Source organism: Miscanthus floridulus, chromosome 15 (assembly GCF_019320115.1).
Source record: "Miscanthus floridulus cultivar M001 chromosome 15, ASM1932011v1, whole genome shotgun sequence".
In the NCBI taxonomy this organism is placed as follows: Eukaryota; Viridiplantae; Streptophyta; class Magnoliopsida; order Poales; family Poaceae; genus Miscanthus; species Miscanthus floridulus.
Genome location: NC_089594.1, coordinates 13,924,166 through 13,947,131, shown reverse-complemented (window position 1 = coordinate 13,947,131; position 22,966 = coordinate 13,924,166).

The following is a 22,966-nucleotide window of genomic DNA, read 5'->3' as shown; positions in this document are numbered from 1 at the left end:
GGTCTTTGCAAAGATGTGTTCAACCACGTAAGGAACCACAAAGACGCCCATGCACTATGGTCGGATGTTTGTGCGCTCCATGAGGGAACTAAGAGTGAGCGTGAGGAACGCTATCATCTTGTGATTAAAAAGCTAAATTCATTTGAGATGCTTCCCAAAGAATGTGCTAATGAGATGTATTCACGTTTGAATGTTCTTGTAGAGGAAGTCAATGGGCTTGGACTTACTCAAATGTCGCCATCCGACGTTGTGAGAAAGATCTTGAGTGTCCTCCTCATTGACAAATATGGCCATATTGTGACCGTGCTACACCAAGGTGATCTTTCCACTGCTACACCGACACAAATCTTGGGAAAGATCAATGCTCATCAGATGTACATGCACATCACCCCACAAGATGGCTCATCCTCTACAATGAAGAAAGAGAAGGACTTAGCATTCAAAGCTAGCCAAGATAAGGGCAAAGCAAGACTTGAGTATGAGAGCTCAAGTGATGAAGATGATGAAGAAAGCCTTTCTCTCATGGTGAAGAAGACCGCCAAGATGCTAAAAAGGCTAAACAAGAGTGGCATCAAGTTTGATGGCAAGAAGAAGAAGTTCTTCACTAGCTCAAGAAGAAAGCCAATCTCCGAGATGGATTGCTACAATTGTGGCGAACTTGGCCATCTAGCTCATCAATGTACAAAGCCCAAGAAAGACAAGTTCAAGAACAAGAACAAGGGCAAGAAAGATGACTCAAGCAATGAAGATGATGATGAGAAGAAAAAGAACAAGCCATACAAGAAGAGAGATGGCAAAAAGAGGGACTTCTACAAGAAGAAGAAAGGTGGAAAGGCCTGCATTGTCGGTGATTGGCTCACGGACATTGATTCATCAAGTGGATCATCCGATGATGATAGTGACAATAAAAAGGTGGCCGCCATTGCTATTGATCTTACATCTTCACCGCCATCATTGCCATCATCCTCTACACACCTATGCCTTATGGCCAAGGGTGAACGCAAGGTAACTAAGAGTGATGATAGTAGTGATGATGAACATGCTAGTGATGATGATAGCGATAGCGATGATGATGACTCACCTACATATGATGATCTTGTCAAAATATTAAGAAAATACACTAAGATCATTAGAAAGAGTAGAGCTACAAATGAAAAGCTTGATGCTAAAAATGATTCACTCTTAGCTAAGTGTGATACATTGGAGAAGGCTAATGATGAGCTTTGAGAAACTAATGATGCTATATCATCCAAACTCAAGGAGCTCAAATCCTCCAAGAAAGAGCTTAAAGATAAACATGATAAACTTGAGTGGGTGCACAATGAACTCATCACTAGCCACAACAAGCTAAAAGATGAATACACTACTCTTAAGATTAATCATGATACTCTTGTTATTGCTCAAGAATTTTTACCAAATGAGCCACATGATGCTACTAACCATGTTGTCAAGATTGATATAGCTACTTCATGTGATTATTTAATTGATGAAAGCATTGAGCATGGATCTAGTAGCAAAGGCAAGCAAGTGGTTGAGTGCAATGACTATGATGAGTATGTCAAGCTCAAGAGTGACAATGAGAAGCTCATGAAAGATCTTGAAGAGATGAAAAGTCACAACACCATTGCGCTAGAAACTCTTGATCATGACAAAGAGTTGATCCTTGAGAATGAGAAGCTAAAAGAAGAAAACAAGAAACTCAAGGAAGAGAAGAACAATGATATTCTTAAGGAAGAGAACAAGAAGCTCAAGATGGAGAAAGAGCATCTCAAAGTGGGATTGAGCAAGTTTGCTAGAGGCAAGCATCTCCAAAGTGAGCTACTCATGAATACCGTCATGAAGATGGATAGAAGTGGCATTGGATATATGGCAAGTGTAGAGAAGATGAAGGCCCAAGCTCAACACCAACAATCAAAGCCAAAGCCAAAGCCAAAGAGATGTTTTGAGTGTGGACAAGAAGGTCACTTTGCTCATGAGTGTCAAACTCCACCACCACAACCCTTGCCCAAGCATGCTAGACCCTTTGCTTTCAATGCTCACTACATGCTTAGAAAAGATTCTAGTGGAAAGATGAAAGTCATGTTCTTAGGACCCCCCAACAAGAGTAGGCCTAAGAAGATTTGGGTGGCTAAGTCACTTGTTGAGAAGGTGAAGGGTCCTCAACAAGTTTGGATCCCTAAAGCTTGAATCTCTTGTGTGTAGGTGAACTACAAGACCGGTGGAAGTCATTGGGTTATTGATAGTGGTTGCACTCAACATATGACCGGTGATCCTCGTATGTTCACCTCACTAGATGAAGAGGTTGATGGACAAGAGAAAATAACATTTGGAGATAATTCAAAGGGCAAGGTTAAAGGATTGGGCAAAGTGGCAATATCAAATGATCATTCCATCTCCAATGTGCTCTATGTTGCTTCATTGAGCTTCAACTTGCTATCCGTTTGGCAATTGTGTGATCTTGGCTTTCAATGCTTATTCACCGAGAAGGAGGTTGTTGTATCCAAGGTAGATGACAATCAAGTGGTATTCAATGGATTTAGATACAACAACTTATATCTAGTTGACTTCACCTCCGAAGATGCAAACTTGAAGACTTGCCTATTCACCAAAACAACACTTGGGTGGCTATGGCATAGAAGACTTGCTCATGTTGGGATGAGCTCACTCAAGAAGCTTATGAAGAATGATTTGGTGAGAGGGTTGAAGGATGTGAAGTTTGAGAAGGACAAGCTTTGTAGTGCATGTCAAGCCGGCAAGCAAGTTGCAAACACTCATCCAACCAAAACTTTCATGTCAACCACAAGAGTGCTAGAACTCCTACACATGGATTTATTTGGACCAACAACATACAAGAGTTTGGGAGGAAATCTCTATTGTCTTGTGATTGTGGATGACTATTCAAGGTATACATGGGTGTTCTTCCTTCATGACAAATCCGAAGTTGCATCTTGCTTCAAGAAGTTTGCCAAGAGAGCTCAAAATGAATTTGAAGTGAAGCTCAAGAAGATAAGAAGTGACAATGGCAAAGAGTTTGACAACACAAACATAGAAGCTTATTGTGATGAAGTTGGAATCAAACATGAAGTCTCCGCAACTTATACTCCTCAACAAAATGGTGTAGTTGAGAGGAAGAACCGGACTTTGATCACTCTTGCAAGGACAATGCTAGATGAGTACAACACCCCCAAAGCTCTATGGGCGGAAGCAATCAACACCGCATGTTATGCATCCAATCGCCTATTTCTTCAAAAGTTCCTTGTCAAGACACCTATGAGTTGCTCAATGGGAAGAAGCCGGACGTCTCCTTTAGGGTGTTTGGTTGCAAATGCTACATCTATAAGAAGCGGCAACACCTAGGGAAGTTTCAAAGACGTTGTGATATAGGTTTTCTTGTTGGTTACTCATTGAAGTCCAAAGCATATAGAGTATTTAATCATGCCACCGGCTTGGTTGAAGAAACATATGATGTGGAATTTGATGAATCTAACGGCTCCCAAGGAGCACATGAGAATCTTGATGATGTAGGTGATGAACCATTGAGGGAGGCTATGAAGAATATTCTGGTAGGAGACATCAAGCCAAAAGATGATGAAGATGATGTACAAGTCATTAACCAACCTTCTTCATCAAGTGTGCCACAAGATGGTGAAAAAGATGGGAGAGTAGAAAATGAAGATACTCATATCTCCCATGAGCAAATGGTGGTACAAGCACAAGATGTTGATGCTCCATAACCTCCTCCTCAAGTGGTCAATAGAAGAAATACACCTCTCCTACAAGATCATCCACAAGATCTCATCATAGAGAGTCCATCAAAGGGTGTAATGACTCAATCTCAAAAACTTACTTCATTTATTGCTCATCACTCTTTTATCTCTTGCTATGAGCCTACCAAGGTAGAAGAAGCTCTTAAAGATCCGGATTGGATCAATGCCATGCATGAAGAGTTGAACAACTTCACTCACAATGAAGTTTGGACTCTTGAAGAGCGACCAAAAGGTGCAAGAGTCATTGGAACGAAGTGGGTGTTCCGCAACAAGCAAGATGATCAAGGTGTTGTTGTGAGGAATAAGGCAAGACTAGTTGCAAAGGGGTTCTCTCAAGTTGAAGGTTTGGATTTTGGAGAGACCTTTGCACCGGTTGCAAGATTAGAAGCCATCCGTATCCTTCTTGCATATGCATCACATCATGAAATGAAACTATATCAAATGGATGTGAAAAGTGCATTCTTAAATGGCTTTATTAATGAACTAGTCTATGTTGATCAACCTCCTGGGTTTGAAGATCCTAGATATCCTAATCATGTTTATAGGTTGTCCAAGGCACCATATGGGCTCAAGCAAGCCCCAAGAGCTTGGTATGAGCGCCTTCGGGACTTCCTCATTGAAAAGGGCTTCACCATTGGGAAGGTCGACACTACACTATTCACCAAGAAGCTTGATGGGCATATCTTCATTTGTCAAGTATATGTTGATGATATCATCTTTGGATCATCAAATGAAGACTCATGCAAAGAATTTGGTGAATTGATGTCAAAGGAGTTCGAGATGTCCATGATTGGTGAGCTTACATTCTTTCTTGGTTTTCAAGTCAAGCAAATGAAAGAAGGCATCTTCGTCTCTCAAGAGAAATACACTAAAGATCTTCTCAAGAGATTCAAGATGGATGAATGTAAGCCAATCAAGACCCCAATGCCTACTAATGGACATCTCGACCTAGATAAGGGAGGTAACCCGGTTGATCAAACTCTCTACCGTTCTATGATTGGTAGCTTGTTATATTTAACCGCATCTAGGCCCGACATCATGTTTAGTGTGTGTATATGTGCTAGATTTCAAGCTAGTCCTAAGGAAACACATTTAATTGTCATAAAAAGAATCCTTAGGTATCTTAAGCACACACCAAGCATTGGCCTTTGGTGTCCCAAAGGAGCTTTATTTGAATTAATTGGCTATTCTGATTCGGATTATGACGGATGCAAAGTTGATAGAAAGAGCATATCCGGAGGGTGCCATTTGCTTGGTAGATCACTTGTGTCTTGGTCCTCTAAGAAACAAAATAGTGTGGCTTTGTCCACCGCCGAAGCGGAATACATTGCCACGGGTGCTTGTTGTGCACAAATATTATACATGAAACAAACTTTGCTAGACTATGGAGTAGTTCTAGAGAAAGTACCTCTTTTGTGCGACAATGAAAGTGCGGTAAAACTTGCAAATAATCCGGTTCAACACTCTTGCACCAAGCACATAGATATCCGCCATCACTTTCTAAGAGATCATGTGGCTAAAAATGATATATCACTAGAAGGTGTAAGATCCGAAGATCAATTAGCGGATATCTTCACTAAACCGCTAGATGAGGCTACATTTTGTAGATTGCGGAATGAGCTCAATGTACTTGATTTTAGTAACTTTACTAAAAATTGAGCTTGTGTTGTTCCTTGCATTCATTGTAATATACAACATGTTTAAATTTGTCGCAATGCATATAGGGCTTGTCTAACATGGTTAAGATAATCGCTGAAAAGCGTGTGAAGAAACTTAACCTTGGATCAAACTTGACAAGCAACTAGATTTACTTACAAGTATTGCATATGCATGAATGTTGTTTTGTCGTTTTGTTCCATTTGCCCTTTTATTGCCTATTTTCTTAAAAAGAATTATAGCCTAAGGCAAAATATTTTGAAAAATATGAGGGTTTGAGAGAGGTCACTCACATCAGTCCCAATTGGTGTTTATTTGGATCTTATTCAAGTTGGGACTTGATTGGGAACAGGCAGCGCGAAGGAAGTTTGAAGAATTGCTGGAAAAAGTGCACCGGACGCTGCACCGGACGCTGCTGTTCAGCGTTCGGTCAGTTCACAGGAGGTGAACTACTGCCGAAGGAGTGACCGGATGCTGCGTCTGTGCGTCCGGTCAGGAGGACCTTCAGCGTCCGGTCGATCAAAAGAAGGAAAGGTAGTACTGACCGGACCCTGCCTGCGTCCGGTCATTGACCACCGGACGCGTCCGGTCCCGATTCCAGAGGAATTGGACCTCTCTGGAATCGACCGGACGCTGGGTGGTAGAGTCCGGTCGCTACCACCGGAGCGTCCGTTCAGTGGATCTCGCGCGGCTTCAGGACTCTTTTCTCCGTTTCCTTTTCTGTCGCGTTTGGGGGAACTATTTAACTGTATCCTTTTCCCGTATCCCGCCGTGACCAAGCCTCCGAGCCCTAGCCAGCGCCGCCGCTCCCGCGCCCTAACCTCCACGCCCAAGCTTGCCGCGCCACCAGAACTCGCCGAGCCGACCGCCTTGCGCTCGCTTCGCACGCCACCGCGCCTGCCCTGCCCTGCCGGCGCTTGCCCCTGTGCCGCGCCAACCCTAGCTCGCGCGTCTGATCCGTGCGGCTCTCAGTGACAGCACCGCCGTCGTTTCCTCTGGCACCAAGTTTCATTCAAAATCGATTCTAGTGCCTTTGGTCTACCTCCTCTCGGTAATGCTAGCTCCTTGGTTCAATTTCGATTTGCTTAGATCAAATTGCAATACAATGCGCTGATTTCAAAAAATTCTAGGGCCACCAGTTCATCACTGCTCCTTGTAACCCTAGCCCCTGCCGGTTCTGAGGGTTCCCCCGCGTGTCGCCTTTTTCTTTTCTCGGATCGCCGGATCGTCAGGTAGCTTGCCCGTCGTCTCAATTTCGTACCTACATTGCTTGCTTCCTAGGTTTTTGCATCTATTAGATATATTGTATTTATTCGTATATCCATCTATTCTATCGTGCAGCGAGTCGGTGCCGTTGTGGTTCTTGTGGCAGTTGGCAGTCAACTCGGAGCCAAGCTCACGAGTAAGGATTGAGGCCAAGCCTCGAGAGTGTCAGTTTGTCTGTTGATCTTCATCAGCGTTAGTTCATCATCTTGTCAGTTCAGATGGCTCACACCAAGAACATTGGTGGTGGCCCAGGTGTTGATGATCGGAGGCCCCCACCTCGCTAGCCAGCAGGATCGAAGGGCAAGTCCACCAAGCAGGTGACATCCAAGAAGCGCAAGTACCCCGACGCAGAGACAACGAGAGCAGCAGCAGTTGCAGAGGCCGCAGAGCGTGCCGAGAGAGGTGGTGCCCGCAGCGGAGTTGTCATTGCAGATCAACCGGTTTCACCAGCAGTGAGAGCTGCGCTTGAGGAGGTTGAGCGTCGTCACGGTAGTCCAGCTGGGACTGCCACGTTTGCAGGACGATGGGTTGTCATTGAGGAGAGTTAGTCAGCAGAGCAGGAGCCAGTTCAGCAGACTCATGAGGGCGAGCAGGCATAGCAGACCCAGGAGGCCGAGGGGACAGAGCCGGCACCCCAGCTTCGCCGATCTAGATGGACCCGTGTACTTGTCTCGCTGAGGCCACCGACACAGCAGAGGGGATCACGTCCACCACCTAGACCATAGGGTGCACCTCCAGTGGTGCATCTCGACTTGAGGGCCGCCACGGCCAGATAGGTTTAGCAGCTGCGATTTGTAGAGTTTGAGGTTTGGTTTCCTCCTAGGAGGGATGAGAGAGCAGCTGAGGGTTTCTACACGCCACTGCAGGAAGATTTCTACAATGCTTATCTCAACAGTGGGGCAGTGTTCAGATCTTAGAGAGTCTGTCGGATAGAGTCTATTGTGGCAACAGCCGAAGAGCACATTCAGCCTTACTTATCATATTTGCCAGGGTTGACAGATTTAATTGGACGGACAGGAATATATGTTCCATCTTGGGTTCGTCAGTTTTATGCTTCACTCTTCATCGATCCACATCACAGATTTATTCACTTTACTTTCAGAGGCAAAGACTACAGAGTGATGAGTGGCAGGGCCAGAGAGATACTGAGACTACAGGATCAGCCTGTCAGGATGCATGAGGTTTGTTATGGACAGCATGAGCCTCCAAGGCGTCCTCATGGAGGGTTGGTGCCCCCTACAGATTTAGTGCGACATTGCTTCAAGGAGCCTTTTGGTGAGGGGTCGAGCAGGAACCCCAGTGACTTGACTCCTACAGCGAGAGTGCTAGAGGCCATTATCAGGAGGACACTGCTTCCCAGGTTGGGATACAGGGAGGGCCTGACTCGCTTACAGCTCTGGCTTCTCAATGCCCTGATGCAGCAGACAGTATTTGATATCTGGGACCTCCTTCTTTCAGAGATAGAGGATACAATAGCAGAGGGATTCAAGGGTCGCAGGCAGCTTCCCTATGCTCACTGGATCACGTTTCTCATCCGCAGAGTAGTGCTTGATAAGCCCCCAGGTATGATGGATGAGTATACAGGTGCCACCACAGAGTTCCCAACTTACAACTTGTCACAGAGGATCAGACATAGCACTCCTCAGGCACCCAGACAGCCTAGCCGTCGTCCTGACGTGCCAGAGTCCGCAGCTCAGCAGGATGAGATTATTAGAGGGATTGCAGCCACTAAGGAGGAGGAGCTAGAGGCACAGCAGGAGGTGAGCGAATATAGTTACAGCTCTGACGACGACTACTAGCCTATTCCTCAGATGCCTCCATGCAGACACGATGCAGAGGCCGGTAGCTCCAGTTCTGCTCCAATTGCTCCGTAGACAGACCCCGCTCTCATTGCTATTCTTGAGCAGATGCAGCAGACACAGGATAGACAGGCACAGGAGACAGCTGCTACCTTTGCCCAGTTTCAGGCTCGACAGGACGAGTTCTAGAGGCAGCAGCAGGTCATGCAGCAGCAGCAGCAGCAGATGCATCAGCAGCAGATACTCTTGTAGCAGCAGCTTATGGGTTTCATGCAGCATGTAGTGACAGCTCTTGGGGCCCCACAGCCACAGCCTTCGCCCCAGCTTGCTCAGCCTGCTACCACTTTGATGACTCTAGTAGTACAGCCCAGTGGGCTCCAGAGTCAGGGATAGCCTCCAGCTCAGTTTGGTTCACCTCTTGTACAGGTGTCCCAGTGGTTAGCCTCACCCGTGGTAGCCCCGCAGTTCACTCCACTTCAGACGGGCTTCACACCGGAGGAGTCACCCTCGCTATTTGTGCCTAACACGTCAGTCTCCAGGAGTCTTGGAGCATCTTTCAGCGAGCTGACTGGCATGCCCACACCACCTCATATGCATGCCGCTGGTCCTTCTACAGCAGCCCCAGTCGCAGTGACTACTCAGAGGCTTCCAAGCTCAGTCGCATCATTAGATCCTATAGATGTACCAGCAGCTTCATAGGCAGCACCTGTCCTAGCTCAGACCCAGACCACTTTAGCGACACTTCCTACCACAGAGGGTCAGTCAGTTCAGAGCTCAGGGTCAGATGATGATGGCACCCAGTTCCAGCTTGCTCCTCGCACCTCAGTGCTCGGCTCGTCCGCTGCAGCCCCGCCGACCGACCCCTAGGTTTTGGTGTTTGACGCCAAAGGGGGAGAGCGTTCGAGTATGTAGACTCAGGGGGAGCGACATTTAGGGGGAGCTAGTTATATAGTATTAGCTTATTGTATACATTTGGAGTTTTATTTGTGTGATACACTATTACTTTTGCATTCGTGTGTTTACTTTCACGCATATTATTCTATCTATGTGATAGTGTTATCTATGTGATTGTGATATATGACATGTGTGCTCTCTACTTTACATTATTTATATGTCATATCACTTGTGTAATTGCTCATTTGCCTTTGCTTCCGCGTTTATACTCCGATGCAAATGAGCTTTGTTAATCGTACTCATGCTTAATTCACATCCTTTGAGTACATTGTGTTGGCTTGGGTCATATAAGCTTGACTAACACTTTTGTTCTTATCGACAAAAGCTTATATGAACCAAGCCCGTCAAAAACCTCACTCTTTCACATACTCGAGGTGGTATTGTCATCAATCACCAAAAAGGGGGAGATTGAAAGCATCTAGGCCCCTAGTTGGGTTTTGGTGATTAATGACAATACAAGATTACTATGACTAACGTGTGTTTTACAGATGCAATTAAGTTAGGTCATGGTAATGGAGATCAATCAGGCAATCAAAGTTGTCATGCCCCTACGATGGAAATCATTTCGGTTTTCAAAGGATGGACGACAAGGGTTAAGGATGACTAGTTCTAAGTGTCAATTGGAGTTGGAGAGACACTTAGAGTAGTTTAGGACTTTGTTTTTCCTTTGGCCATACTATTAAGGGGGGTATGGACGGGTAGCTTGACCTAGTTGAGTCTAGTGAGTTAGGTGTGGTGCACACTTGTTAAAACTAGCTCTAGGTAGCTCCTACGAAGCCCTTTGATCCCATGGAGCAAACTTCATTCACAAATGATCGAGAGTTGGAAGTGAATGGAGGGTCAAATACTGACCGGACGCTGGCCGCAGGGTCCGGTCAGTTCATTTGACCAAGGAGAGCAAGTCTGGTGTGACCGAACGCTGGAAGGTCAATGTGACCGGACGCTGAGGGCTAGCGTCCGGTCGACTCCAGTAAGGGTCCAGACTTGAGAAAGTGTGACCGGACGCGTCTGGTCAATACTGACCGGACCCTGAGTACCCAGCATCCGGTCGAGTATAGTAAGCATCCAAGAGCGACCGGACGCGTCCGGTCATTACTGACCGGACCCTGACAGCGTCCGGTCATCACTTGAAAACTGTTGCACGGGTTAAACTGACCGGAGCGTCCGGTTAGCATGACCGGAGCGTCCGGTCACCCCGCAGAAGCTCATAACGGTTCGTTTTTCAGGCTGTCTTATAAATAGAAGCTCCTCTCGTGTGTGGAGTAACTTTTGCTCATTTCAACAGCCAAGAAACACGTTTGTGAGTGCCAAGAAGAGCAAGGTCCTAGTGAGGTGTTTGTGATTTGAGAATCCAAGAGTGAAACCTCATTAGTGAATCAAGAGTAGACAAGTATGCATCCATCTTCTCATTAGGCTTCACGTGGTCAAGTGAGAGTTCGTGCTTGTTACTCTTGGTGATCGCCATCACCTAGACGGCTTGGTGGTGATTGGGAGCTTGGTGTTCACCCGGCGGAGCTTGTGGGTGACCCAACTCAAGTTGTGAGCGGCTTTGGGTGATTCGCCGCGATGGAGTGTCGAAGAATCAACCCGTAGAGAGCACTTGATCCTTGCGCGGATCAAGGAGGAGCTACACCCTTGCGCGGGTGCTCCAACGAGGACTAGTGGGGAGTGGCGACTCTCCGATACCTCGGCAAAACATCGCCGCGTTCCTCTCTCCATTTACTTTGAGCATTTACTTTAAGTATTTACTTTGAGCAATTCAATACTTGTCTTTACATTCATAGAATTGCCATGCTAGAGTAAGTTTGGAACATAGGTTGCAAGTCTTTTGTGCGTTAATTTGATAGAAACACCTTTCTAGGCACAAGGGGTTAATTGGGCTATCCATAGGATTTGATTATTGCAAGAAAATTTAGAATTGGCCCAATTCACCCCCCTCTTGGGCATCTTGATCCTTTCAGGGAGGAACCAGGGTTGGGGCCTTTGTCAGGAGCTACTTAACCATGTCAAGTGTTTCCTGGGCCTCAGATGTCCATTCGAAGTGATTGGCTTTCTTTAGGAGTCGATAAAGGGGAAGACCTCGTTCGCCGAGGCATGAGATGAAGCGGCTAAGCGCAGCGAGGCACCCTCTAACCCATTGTACCCCCTTTATGTTCTGAATTGGGCCCATCCTCGTGATGGCCAAGATTTTCTCTGGGTTGGCTTCGATGCCACGCTCAAAGACAATGAAACCGAGCAGCATGCCCCTCGGGACCCCAAAAACGCACTTCTCGGGATTGAGTTTGATGTCGTTTGCTCGGAGTTTTGCAAAAGTCTGCTCAAGATCGGCAATGAGATGGTCAGCCCATTTGGACTTGACCACGATGTCGTCAACATAGGCCTCAACGGTCCGCCCAATGAGGTCCCTAAAACATTTGAGCATACAACGCTGGTACGTAGCCCCTGCGTTCTTCAGACCGAACGACATTGAGATGTAGTAGAACGATCCAAAGGGGGTGATGAAAGATGTCACAAGCTGGTCAGACTCTTTCACCATGATTTGATGGTACCCGGAGTACGCATCAAGGAAGCAGAGGGTTTCGCACCCCGAGGTAGAGTCAACTATTTGGTCTATGCGCGGCAAAGAAAATGGATCCTATGGGCATGCTTTGTTGAGACCCATATAGTCAACACACATCCTCCATTTCCCACTCTTCTTTCACACAAGAATAGGATTGGCTAACCACTCTGGGTGATACACTTCCTTGATGAATCCGGCTGCCAAAAGCTTTGCAATCTCCTCGCCGATGGTCCTACGTTTCCCCTCGTCGAAGCGACGTAGGCGTTGTTTTACTGGTTTGGAGCCTGGGTGGATCTTCAAGGTGTGCTTGGCGACTTCCCTCAGGATGCCTGGCATGTTCATGGGTTTCCACGTGAAGATGTCTCTGTTTGTGCGGAGGAAGCCGATGAGCGCGCCTTCCTATTCGAAGGAAAGTGTGGTACCAACGCGCACCATTTTTCCCTCGGTGCTCCCGGGGTCTATTAGGACCTCCTTAGAACCTTCTGCTGGCTCAAAGGACCTTGTCGACCTTTTGGGGTCGAGCGCTTCTTTGGTGACCTCCTTCTTGATGGTGGCGAGCTCTCCAAGGTGACAATTGCTGCGGCATGATCGCAGCACTCAACCTCCCACTCATGGGTGTGCTGGAAGGAGGTGCCGATGGTGATGATCCCGCCAGGGCCTGGTATCTTTAGCTTGAGGTAGGTATAGTTGGGGATAGCCTTGAACTTCGCGTAGCATGGACGTCCAAGGATGGCATGGTAGGTTTTGGGGAACCCGACCACCTCAAAGGTGAGGGTTTTCGTCCTATAATTGGATGGATCCACAAAGGTAACAGGCAGATTGATCTGCCCAAGTGGCATGGCCTACTTTTAGGACACGATGCCATGGAAAGGTGCTCTAGTTAGGTGGACACGTGTTCGGTCGACGCCCATTTCGTCGAGCGTCTTGGCATACATGATGTTGAGGCCGCTGCCTCCATCCATTAGTATTTTTGTGAGCCGCTTTGTGCCGACGATCAGGTCGACCACGAGTGGATATCTCCCTGGGTGTGGGACGCTCTCTAGGTGGTCAGTCTGATCGAAGGTTATGGAGGACTCTGACCATCGGACAAAGGTAGGTGTGGCCGGTTCGGTCGTATAGACCTCGCGGCGCGTGACCTTCTGACGGTGTTTGGAGTTGTAGGCCACTGATCCTCCAAAGATCATGAGGCAACTATTTGGTGTTGGAAAGTTGTCGTCCTTCCCCTCAGCATTGTCCGTGGTGGGGTCAAGGTCCTTCCCGTGCTCCCCTTTGTTGGAGCCTCTGGATAAGAACTGCCTCATTAGGCTGCAGTCCTTGTATAGATGCTTAACTGGGAAGGCATGGTTTGGGCATGGCCCTTCAAGTAATTTTTCAAAATGGTTTGGAGTGCCCTCCATGGGCTTTCGACCACCCTTTGAAGGGTCGAGATGGCGACTAGAGGGGGGATGAATAGTCTTTTCTAAAATTAATCGCGTCGGCTAACCGATATAAATGTGGAATTAAAACAATCGGTCTAGCCAAGACTACACCCCTCTATATATGTTCACTAGCACCTTGCAAAGATACTAATTATGCAACTAAGGTGCTGGGCTAGCTAGAGCTCTCCTAAACAATTCTAGGAGCAAGGTCACACAAACCTATGCCACTAGTACTTTAAGCAACAAGGGAGCTCCTACACATGCTAGTAAGCAAAAGCACAAAGCTAACAAAGCTCACTAGCAATGCTCAATAACAAGGCAACCAATGCCTAATTAGAGAGCGCAAATACTTAGCTACACAAACTAAGCAATGTGACTAACAAGGTTACTAAAACCAAATTAGCCACGCAAGGGAGCTACTTCTATGCTACACAAGCAAGAAGGTAATTAGCAAGCTACACAAGCTATCTAATTACAAGAGCAACTACACAAGCTTAATATGTATAAAAGTAATTGCAAGCTTGTGTAATGGGGATGCAAACCAACGGGAAGAACAAGGTTGACACGATGATTTTTCTCCCGAGGTTCACGTGTTTGCCAACACGCTAGTCCCCATTGTGTCGACCGCTCACTTGGTGGTTCGGCGGCTAATTAGCATCACCCGCTAAGCCCGCACGTCGGGCGCCGCAAGAACCTACCCCGGAAGTGAGGGTAGCTCAATGACACGCTTTACTAGAGTTGCTCTTCGTGGCTCCCATGGGGCGAGCACAATGCCCCTCACAAGCACTTCTCCAGAGCGCCGCACAAGCTTCTTGCGTGCTTTGACGGAGACCACCACCAAGCCGTCTAGGAGGTGGCAACCTCCAAGAGTAACAAGCACCACCGGCTTGCAACTCGATCACCTAGTGCCACTCGATGCAACCTCACGATGCAATCGCACTAGAATCACTCACTCACACAATCGAATGATCACTATCAAGTATATGTGTGATGGAGGGCTCCCAAGCACTCTCAAGCATGGACACAAAGTCCCCCAAGGTGCTCCCCCCAGCCATGGCCGAAGGCCACTTCTATTTATAGCCCCAAGGGCTAAACTAGCCGTTACCCCTTCACTGGGCAAAAGTCGGGCCGACCGGACGCTCCGGTCGTGTTGACCGGACGCTGGACCTCAGCGTCCGGTCGCCCACAGACGGCCACGTGTCCCGATTCCAACGGTCACTTGACCTGACCAGACACAGCAGCTTCAACTGACTGGACGCTGAACCCCCAGCGTCCGGTCATTTCCAGTAAGGTACCGACCTCGACCGGACGCGTTCGGTCACACTTGATCGGACGCAGCCAGCGTCCGGTCACACTCCAGCTTCTGCGTCATCGTACGTCAGCCTGACCGGACGCAGCCTGCCAGCGTCCGGTGCATTCAGATCCAGCGTCCGGTCAGTTGACCGACGCCAGCATCTTCGTGATCAACTCGTTTTCACTTCTAACTTCTTCACCCTTGCTCCAATGTGCTAACCACAAGAATTTGCATCCGGCGCAATAAAAAATAGGCATTCCATTTTCCCGAAAGCACCGAATGTGCGAACACCACCAAGTGTACACCACCATGTGTATGTGTGTTAGCTTTTCACAATCATTTCCCAAAGGATGTTAGCCACTCAACTTGCCACGCCACTCAATCCTAGCGACGATGCAAAGTTAGATCACTCGAGTGGCACTAGATGACCGATATGCAAACAAGTTTGCCCCTCTTGATAGTACGGCCATCTATCCTAAACCCGGTCATAAACTTCTCTACACACCTATGACCGGTGAAATGAAATGCCCTAGGTTATACCTTTGCCTTGCGCATTCCATTCCATCTCCTCCAATGTCGATGCAACACATGCACCAACACGATCAACAATGATATGATCCACTTCATATCATCACGTGATCATATTGGTTCATCGATCTTAACTTCACTTGCTCTTCACCATTGCCATCGTCCATCGGCACCAAGTCTTGCTCAAGCTTCACCGCCACGCGGTCCATCACTCCAAAGCCTTTGACTTGCCCTTCACGCTTGCAACCGGTCCATCAAGCCAAGTCTTGTCTTGATCTTCTCCACCTTGATCACATGACTCAATGTCATGTCTCATGTGCATTTAAGCTCCTTCATCATCACATGTGTGAGCTTTGCAACATCTCCAAGCCATTTTCACCTCCATGGCATATGTTGCTCACACACATGTACCTGTGGACTAATCACCTGTGTATCTCACATAAACACAATTAGTCCACCTAAGTTGTCACTCAATTACCAAAACCAAACAAGGACCTTTCACCCTTGCGGTCGGCAGCGGCCATGAGCGAGCCCTCGCGTTGTTGCTTCTTGTTCTTCCTTTTGGTAGAACGATTAGAGGCACCTTCACCGGTGCCCTCGTCTTGCCTTGCCTTGCCATCAGGATGATCGAATATTGCTCCGACCACTTCTTCTCCTAAGGCATGGTGAGTGGCGATATCTAGGAGTTCCTTGGTGGTTCGCGGGCCCTTGCGTCCTAGCTTATGAACCAAAGACTCGTAGGTGGTCCCAGATAGGAAGGCTCCTATAACATCGGTGTTGGTGACAATAGGTAGCTCATTGCACTGTCGGGAGAAGCGTTGGATGTACCCATGGAGGGTTTCGCTGGCCTTCTGTCGGCAGTTTTTGAGGTCCCATGGGTTCCTAGGGTGCTAGTATGTGCCTTGGAAGTTCCCCACAAAGATCTCCTTTAGGTCCGCCCAACTCTGGATTCTGTTGGACGGCAGGTGTTCCAACCACGCTCGTGCCGAATCCGCCAAGAACAGTGGAAGGTTGCAGATAATGAAGTCGTCATTATCTGCACCATCGGCTTGGCAAGCAAGCCGATAGTCTTCGAGCCATAGTCTAGGGTTTATTTCCCCAGAGTACTTTAGGATGTTGGTTGGTGGTCGGTACCTTGGCGGGAAGGTAGCGTTGAGGATGTGTCGACCGAAGGCCTGAGGGCCCGATAGGCCAGGGCTCGAGCTTCAATCCTCGCTGCTGTGGTAGCGTCCACCGTGACGAGGATGATAGCCGCGACTGGTTCCCTCTCTTAGATCGTCGTGGGTACGCCTGCGAGCATCGAGAGGGTTGCGTGTGTCACAGTTATGGCCGAGACGCTGATGCACCAGGATCGCGGTGCGCCACCTGCTGCCCTATGGTGCCTTGTGGACCGACGCATCCCTGCTGAGATGCCCGAAGAGCATGTGTTGGCTGGCGTCAAGCTCGTGTCGCTAAGACAATGAGCTCTCTGCCTACTGCATCACCGCACGCTTAAGCAGCGTGCGAACCTTGCGGTAGGCCTGATGATCCTCGGGCGTCGTGGCCTCTAGAAGGCCATGGAGCAAGGCCATGGTGGCGGCGATGTTTTGGCTTGCCCGGGTGAAGTGAGGGAGGGCTTCTTCATCTGCAATGATCCTCCAGTTCACATCGCGGGCCATGGCACGTGCGCGCCCACCGTCTCCATGGCGCTCTATCTCCTGGTCGAGCTCCGCGCATTCCTGCTCAAGCTGGAGTCGCGCTTCCTCGATCTCTTGGTGTTGGGCTTTCAGCTGCTCCACAGGCATACATGGCAGGGCCGCTGTCTCCCTTTTGGCCTCGTCGCCGAAGTCATTCGCCGGGGTAGCCTCCACCTTGAAGACGCTTTCGACGTGTCCCTCGGGGGAACCCGTCATGAAGCATTCACGAGAGGGGTGATGGCTTCCTCTGCTGGAGTCAGAGCCAGAGGGCGACCCCAGCTCTTCTATGAGGAGGTCGTGGAGAGATTCCATGATGTGTTCGATCACCCCTATGAACTCGTTGTTCGTAGGGGATGGGATCATGCGCTGGGCCACCAGGTGGCTAACGATCACTGCAGCGTTGCAGAGACCGAATGGAAGCACTATTGTGGCGCTTCATATGTGGCGTTCCAGAGAGAGAGGTTCTCCTCTGGTGAGCCACGCCATGTCATTGGCATCAGAAAAGGTGAGGTGGCGCTGGTCCTCCCTGGATGGCTAGGGTCCTAGGGAGACACCGAGCTGGCGCTCAAGCCTCTTGTAGTTGAGGCCGATGGAGGGGAGAGGTTGGATGGCGGCGTGGACCAACGCTAACTCTCCTTCCACCATGATGATGAAGTCTAGGTCCTTGAAGCGCACGGGTGCACCTGGGACCTAGCTGATACTGTGTCTAGCCATCCATGGCCTGATGTTAATGTCGGAATGCGCAAAGGTCCCCTACTTGGCGCGTCAACTGTCAGTGTTTCGAGTAAACACCAACGAGTAAATTTGTATTATTGCGTGTCCGGCCCGGATGGTGTACTAAAAGACACAAGGTTTATACTGGTTCAGGCAGAATGTCCCTACATCTAGTTTGCGACTATTGCTCGTGTTATTAGCACTAAAAGGTTCATAGTAAGGGTTACAAACAGGCAAGAGAGGGACAGGTCCCAAGTCTCTGATGGAAAGGTTGAAAGGTCGCTGAGAGCTTGGATGCTGCTCAGCTATGTGTGATGAGATGTGTGGTGTGTTGAATCGATCCATCCCTTTAGTGGGGGTGCCCTGCCTTCCCTTTTATAGACTAAGGGGAGCAGGGATTACAGATGGGAGAAAGAAGAAAACCCAGAGGCAAAGAAGGTCCTTCGAAGGTGCCGGGTCTTCCCTTTCCCCTAAGCCAGCCGTGTTGACACAGCAGATGGTGCCTAGGATAGCTCCATGCTGGGCGTCTGCGTTGATGATGCCATGCTTTGACTTGATCAGCAAGTGGTCACGTCCCATCCTGCCTCGGCGAGCGGCGTGATGGGCCAGGGTGTTGATCCGCAACCCCATGGGGAGCGGACAGTGCAGTGACTGCACGTCCATCACTGTAGAGGACATGAGTCTCCTGTTGGACCATAGTGGTTGTCGTATGGTTCCATCAGGATCCGCACCCAAGGGCCAATGGCGGCGCCAACAACACTATAAAAAAATGTCGGCGCCCACAACACTTTTCAGGCTCTAACATGCCTAGAAAGGCTTTAAAGCATCCGTCTTGTCATATCCTGATGGTACTTTTCTACAGGTGTGCAGGGTATGGTCCTCGGTATTGTGGTTGACTTGAGTGCCCTGCCTTATCTACGCGTGTAGTTATGAAGGAGCAGCGCGCAGACGTCGGGCGAGGTGAAGCCAGCCCCCGGACATCGGGTGAGACGGAGTCTGCCCCCAGACATCGGGCGAGGCGGAGCCAGCCCCCACATGTCGGGCGAGGTAGAGTCTGTCCCCAGACGTCGGACGAGGCGGAGTCCGCCCCCAGACATCGGGCGAGGCAGAGTCTACCCCTGGACGTCGGGCGAGGTGGAGTCCGCCCCTAGACGTCGAGCGAGGTGGAGTATGCCCCCGGACGTCGGGCGAGGCAGAGTCTACCCCCAGACGTTGGGTGAGGCGGGGTCCACCCCCAGACGTTAGGCAAGGCGGAGTCTGCCCCCAGATGTCAGGCGAGGCGGAGTCCGCCCCTGAATGTCGAGCGAGGCAGAGCCGGCCCCCAGACGTCGGGTGAGGCAGAGTCTGCCCCTAGATGTCGGGTGAGGCGAAGCCAACCTCGAACGTCGAGCGAGGTGGAGTCCGCCCCCAGACGTCGGGCGAGGCGGAGCCAGCCCTCGGACGTCGGGCAAGGCAGAGTCTACCCTCAGACATTGGGCGAGGCGGAGCCAACCTTTGGGGGTCGGACGAAACAGAGTTAACCCTTGATCGTTGGACAAGAGGTGTAGTCGTGTTCTTGCCTGTTCGGAAGCATCAACGTTTGATGGTCATTAGCTCCTCCTCTTTGGGTACCCTAGTATTCGGTCCCCGACAACTATTTTCTCCTCTCTCAGACCTTCTCACTTAACCCCCTGGCCTTTCCCTAATTCACTCGCGCGCACCGCCTGGCGGCTCAGTGCACGGTGGCGTGGCGGGTGATGACACGGCGCAACCATGCCGGCCACCAAAGGCTCGCACTGGCCCATCGGTCGGGCCAACCTTCAACTACGGTCCAACTGCCTACACCAAGCAGCAACGCAGGGTGGTGGGACACGCTGGAGCAAGCTTCAGCGACACGTGGCCGTCCGTGGTAGCGACGTAGCTGCCCCGGCTATCTAGAGCACCTAAGAACCTAACTGGCTAGCGAGGAAGCATCAGTAGACTACCATGGACCTAGCCGAGGTGACGGTTGGGGTGGAGGATGGCAGAGGAGGTGTGGCCACGTGCGGCCGAGCCGTGCGGTGACGCACCGCGGTTACGCGGTCGCGTCAGCGGCGACAGGGAGGCGGTAGCGGTTCCACTGGCGTGCGCCAGGTGGAGAGGGAGGCAAGGTGAAACTAGTGGTGCAGGTGAATTGGCTCAGGAGGGACGGTAGGAGGGCTTCCCACATCCATGGCCAAACACGGCCTTATCAGCACGGCTGTGGGGAAACTCCAAAATTGGAGCTTGGTAGTGCCTTCTTCATGGTTGGGTGGGGTTGGGCAGCGAGAGCACCTGATGGTGAAGACGTGGATGAGCTGAATTGAATGGAGGTGATCACTCGGTGGCCAATTGATGGCGCGGCTTGACGGTGGCAGTAGAGAGGGAGACAGGACGGCAAGTGGGCTCGTCTCGGTCTCAAATTGGTAGGACGTGGTCGACATGATAGTGGAGGCACGCACGCAGACGCTTCAGACAAGCGCGTGCATCCCCGACTGGCATGGCCCGCGCGGCCGCAGAGCCATAATTGACAAGGTCACGGTGAGCTCGGTTACGTGCGCGCGACAGTGGCGTCCTCGAAGTGGGCTGGCAGCGGTGTAGAGGTGCAGAGGGCAGGCGCGGACGCGACGGTGATAAGATGACACCGGCAGTAGCTGCATCGCGGCGCGGGGCGGGTCGGCAGCGCAGCGGGGCTAACGGCAGCACCACTTGGCTGCGCAAGCAGCAACAGCGGCACCACACGCCAGAGATGGCATATGAGGCTATCAACCCGAGCTAAAACATAATACATTTTCTTAACCCGATTTCGCAAAATAAATTGCCAAACATGGCATTGTCTAGCTATCTATACACTTAAAAATCTTCTAAGTCTATGAGCTGAAATTGATTCCAAATTGCATTTCTAGGCTATTAGAAATGTTGGCTAGCAATGTTATTTTTCTACAGCAAGTATTTCATTGCCATCTACAAAGTTCATATTCCAAACTTTATTTAAGCGCTACACATATGGTCTATAGTGTTTTTGTTCAATAAAAATTAGTTTTAAACCCAACTTGATATACATGAGTTATTGAATCGACTTTCATTTAATATTTGTATTTGTCATTTTAGGTTATAAGAAATTGATCTACACACTCCATCACATGCATTATCACATAAACATGATGCTCATGATATAGTTTAGTAATTTGTTTAGGCGTAACACCGAGTGTGTTACATAGTAGCGGCTCCGCGCGGCGGGGCCAGCGACGCCTGGGCCGCAGCCAGGCCAGAGGCAGCCGCGGCTAGCCATGCGCGGCAGCGTGCACACGCGCGGCCAGCGCGGTGACGCCGAGCGTCTAAGCTTGGTGACCGCATCCACCCGGCGAGCCAGCCCGAGAACGTGTCGTGCACAAATTTTAAAACGCCTATAACAACTAAACGGTTGCTTCTGAACCTAAACCATCTTCACAATGCTCAAGATGGCATATGAGGCTACCAACCCGAGCTAAAACACGACATCACCTCTTAACTCAATTTCACAAAATAAATTCCCAAACCTGGCATTGTCTAACTGTCAATAAACTTAAAGAATCTTCTAATTCTTGTTGAATTCAATTTCAAGTTCTATTTCTAAGCTACTAGAATTACTAGCAAGCAATGTTGTTTTTCTACGGAAAAAGTTGCATTGTCATCTATAAAAATTTGTACTTCAAACTTTATTTAAGTATCACACACATGTTCTATAGTATTTTTGCTTAATAAAAATTGGTTTTCAACCCTACTTGATATACATGAGCTTTTGAATCAACTTTCATTTAACATTTTTATTGATTATTTTAAATTACAAGAAATTTATCTATACATTCTATCACATACATTATCACATAAACATAATGCTCATGATATATTTTAGCAGTTGGTTTAGGACGTAACACCGAGGGTGTTACAACGAGGCCGCGGCGGAAGCGTCTGCTCCCCCTGGTCCCAAACTAGTAATTGGAGCTCCGGGCACGGTGCATGGACGCCAAGCCTGGTGGAACGACTTCAGCTGGCGCGGATTAACAACAAGCCTCATCCTCCTCCGCTGTGAGAGAGGATAGAGATGGAGGAAAGAAAGGGCCTTTTGCCCGTTAGGATCATTTTAGCTCTCGTTAGCACGTTTCTATCGACTAGTGAACTAATTGTTAGTTTGATATGGACTAACTGTTAGGGCTACCTTTTTAATCGTTTCATCTACATCCCATCCTACTAAAAATTCAAAGTGATTTATAGGTCTCGTTCGCTGGTCTGAAACTTGGCTGAAAAACACTGTTTCGGCTGGTTTATTGTAAGAGAAAAACACTGTTGGACTGGTTTGATAAACAGTAACACGTGAGGGGGACCAACCAGCTGGCTGGACGGGTTCAGACCAGCGAACACCACCATAATTTAGAACAGGAGTAGGTAGCAGGCGTATGCAGAGATAAAAGAGTCTCGACTTGTGGAACAGTACTCCCTCCGTGCTAAAAAAATGAAGTTGTTTTGGACAAGGCTTGGATCAAACGTTAGGAATATAAATCATGAATAACTTTTAAGTTGTTGAGTTTGAAAATGTGAAAACCATATATATAGATTTGTCTTGAAAAATACTTTCACAAAAATTTATATATATCATTTTTTTGATAAATATCTTTATAAAAATAAATAGTTAAAGTTATTCTTTGGAGACCGTGTTGCTGTTCAAAACGACTTCATTTTTTTTAAGTACCGAGGGAGTACTAACTACTGACAGGTTTAACATTATACTCCTACTTTTAGCAGGATCTTAGTGGACTAAATGAGCTACCGTAGTACTAGTAGTATACTCCTATCTTGGGAGCAGAGAGTGCTCCTGTCCTGCCTGCAACACTGCGTGTTTAGTGGGTGCTGGACTGCTGGCACGCATGGACGGTGGTGCCGTACCGTACGTGCATGCTTTGTTTTGTAGTTGTAGTTGTAGGGGTACTACCATCAGCTGGTTGGGGTTGGGATTCGGTGTTTGGTTGTCGCGAGCAGCGGATTCATCCCTTTGCTCTCTATCTGCTGACTGCTGTGGTTTTTCGCGCGGGGTGGGGTGGCACACGCGGTGTCCCGTATCAGGTTCAGAGAGGAGTAGTACTATATATATATTAGTTAATGGCTCGGGACCGCCGCGAGGCAGCACGCATACTTAATCATCATTCATCACGCCTCAAACGGGACACGCCACGCCCATAATTAATCAACTGCCGTACTTACTAGTAGTAGTATACTACAGGGAAGCCGCCGTACACTCTACCGATAGCACTGGTAGCAGAGCGAGGGCCGTCACAACTATCAACAATGGCATTAGTTATC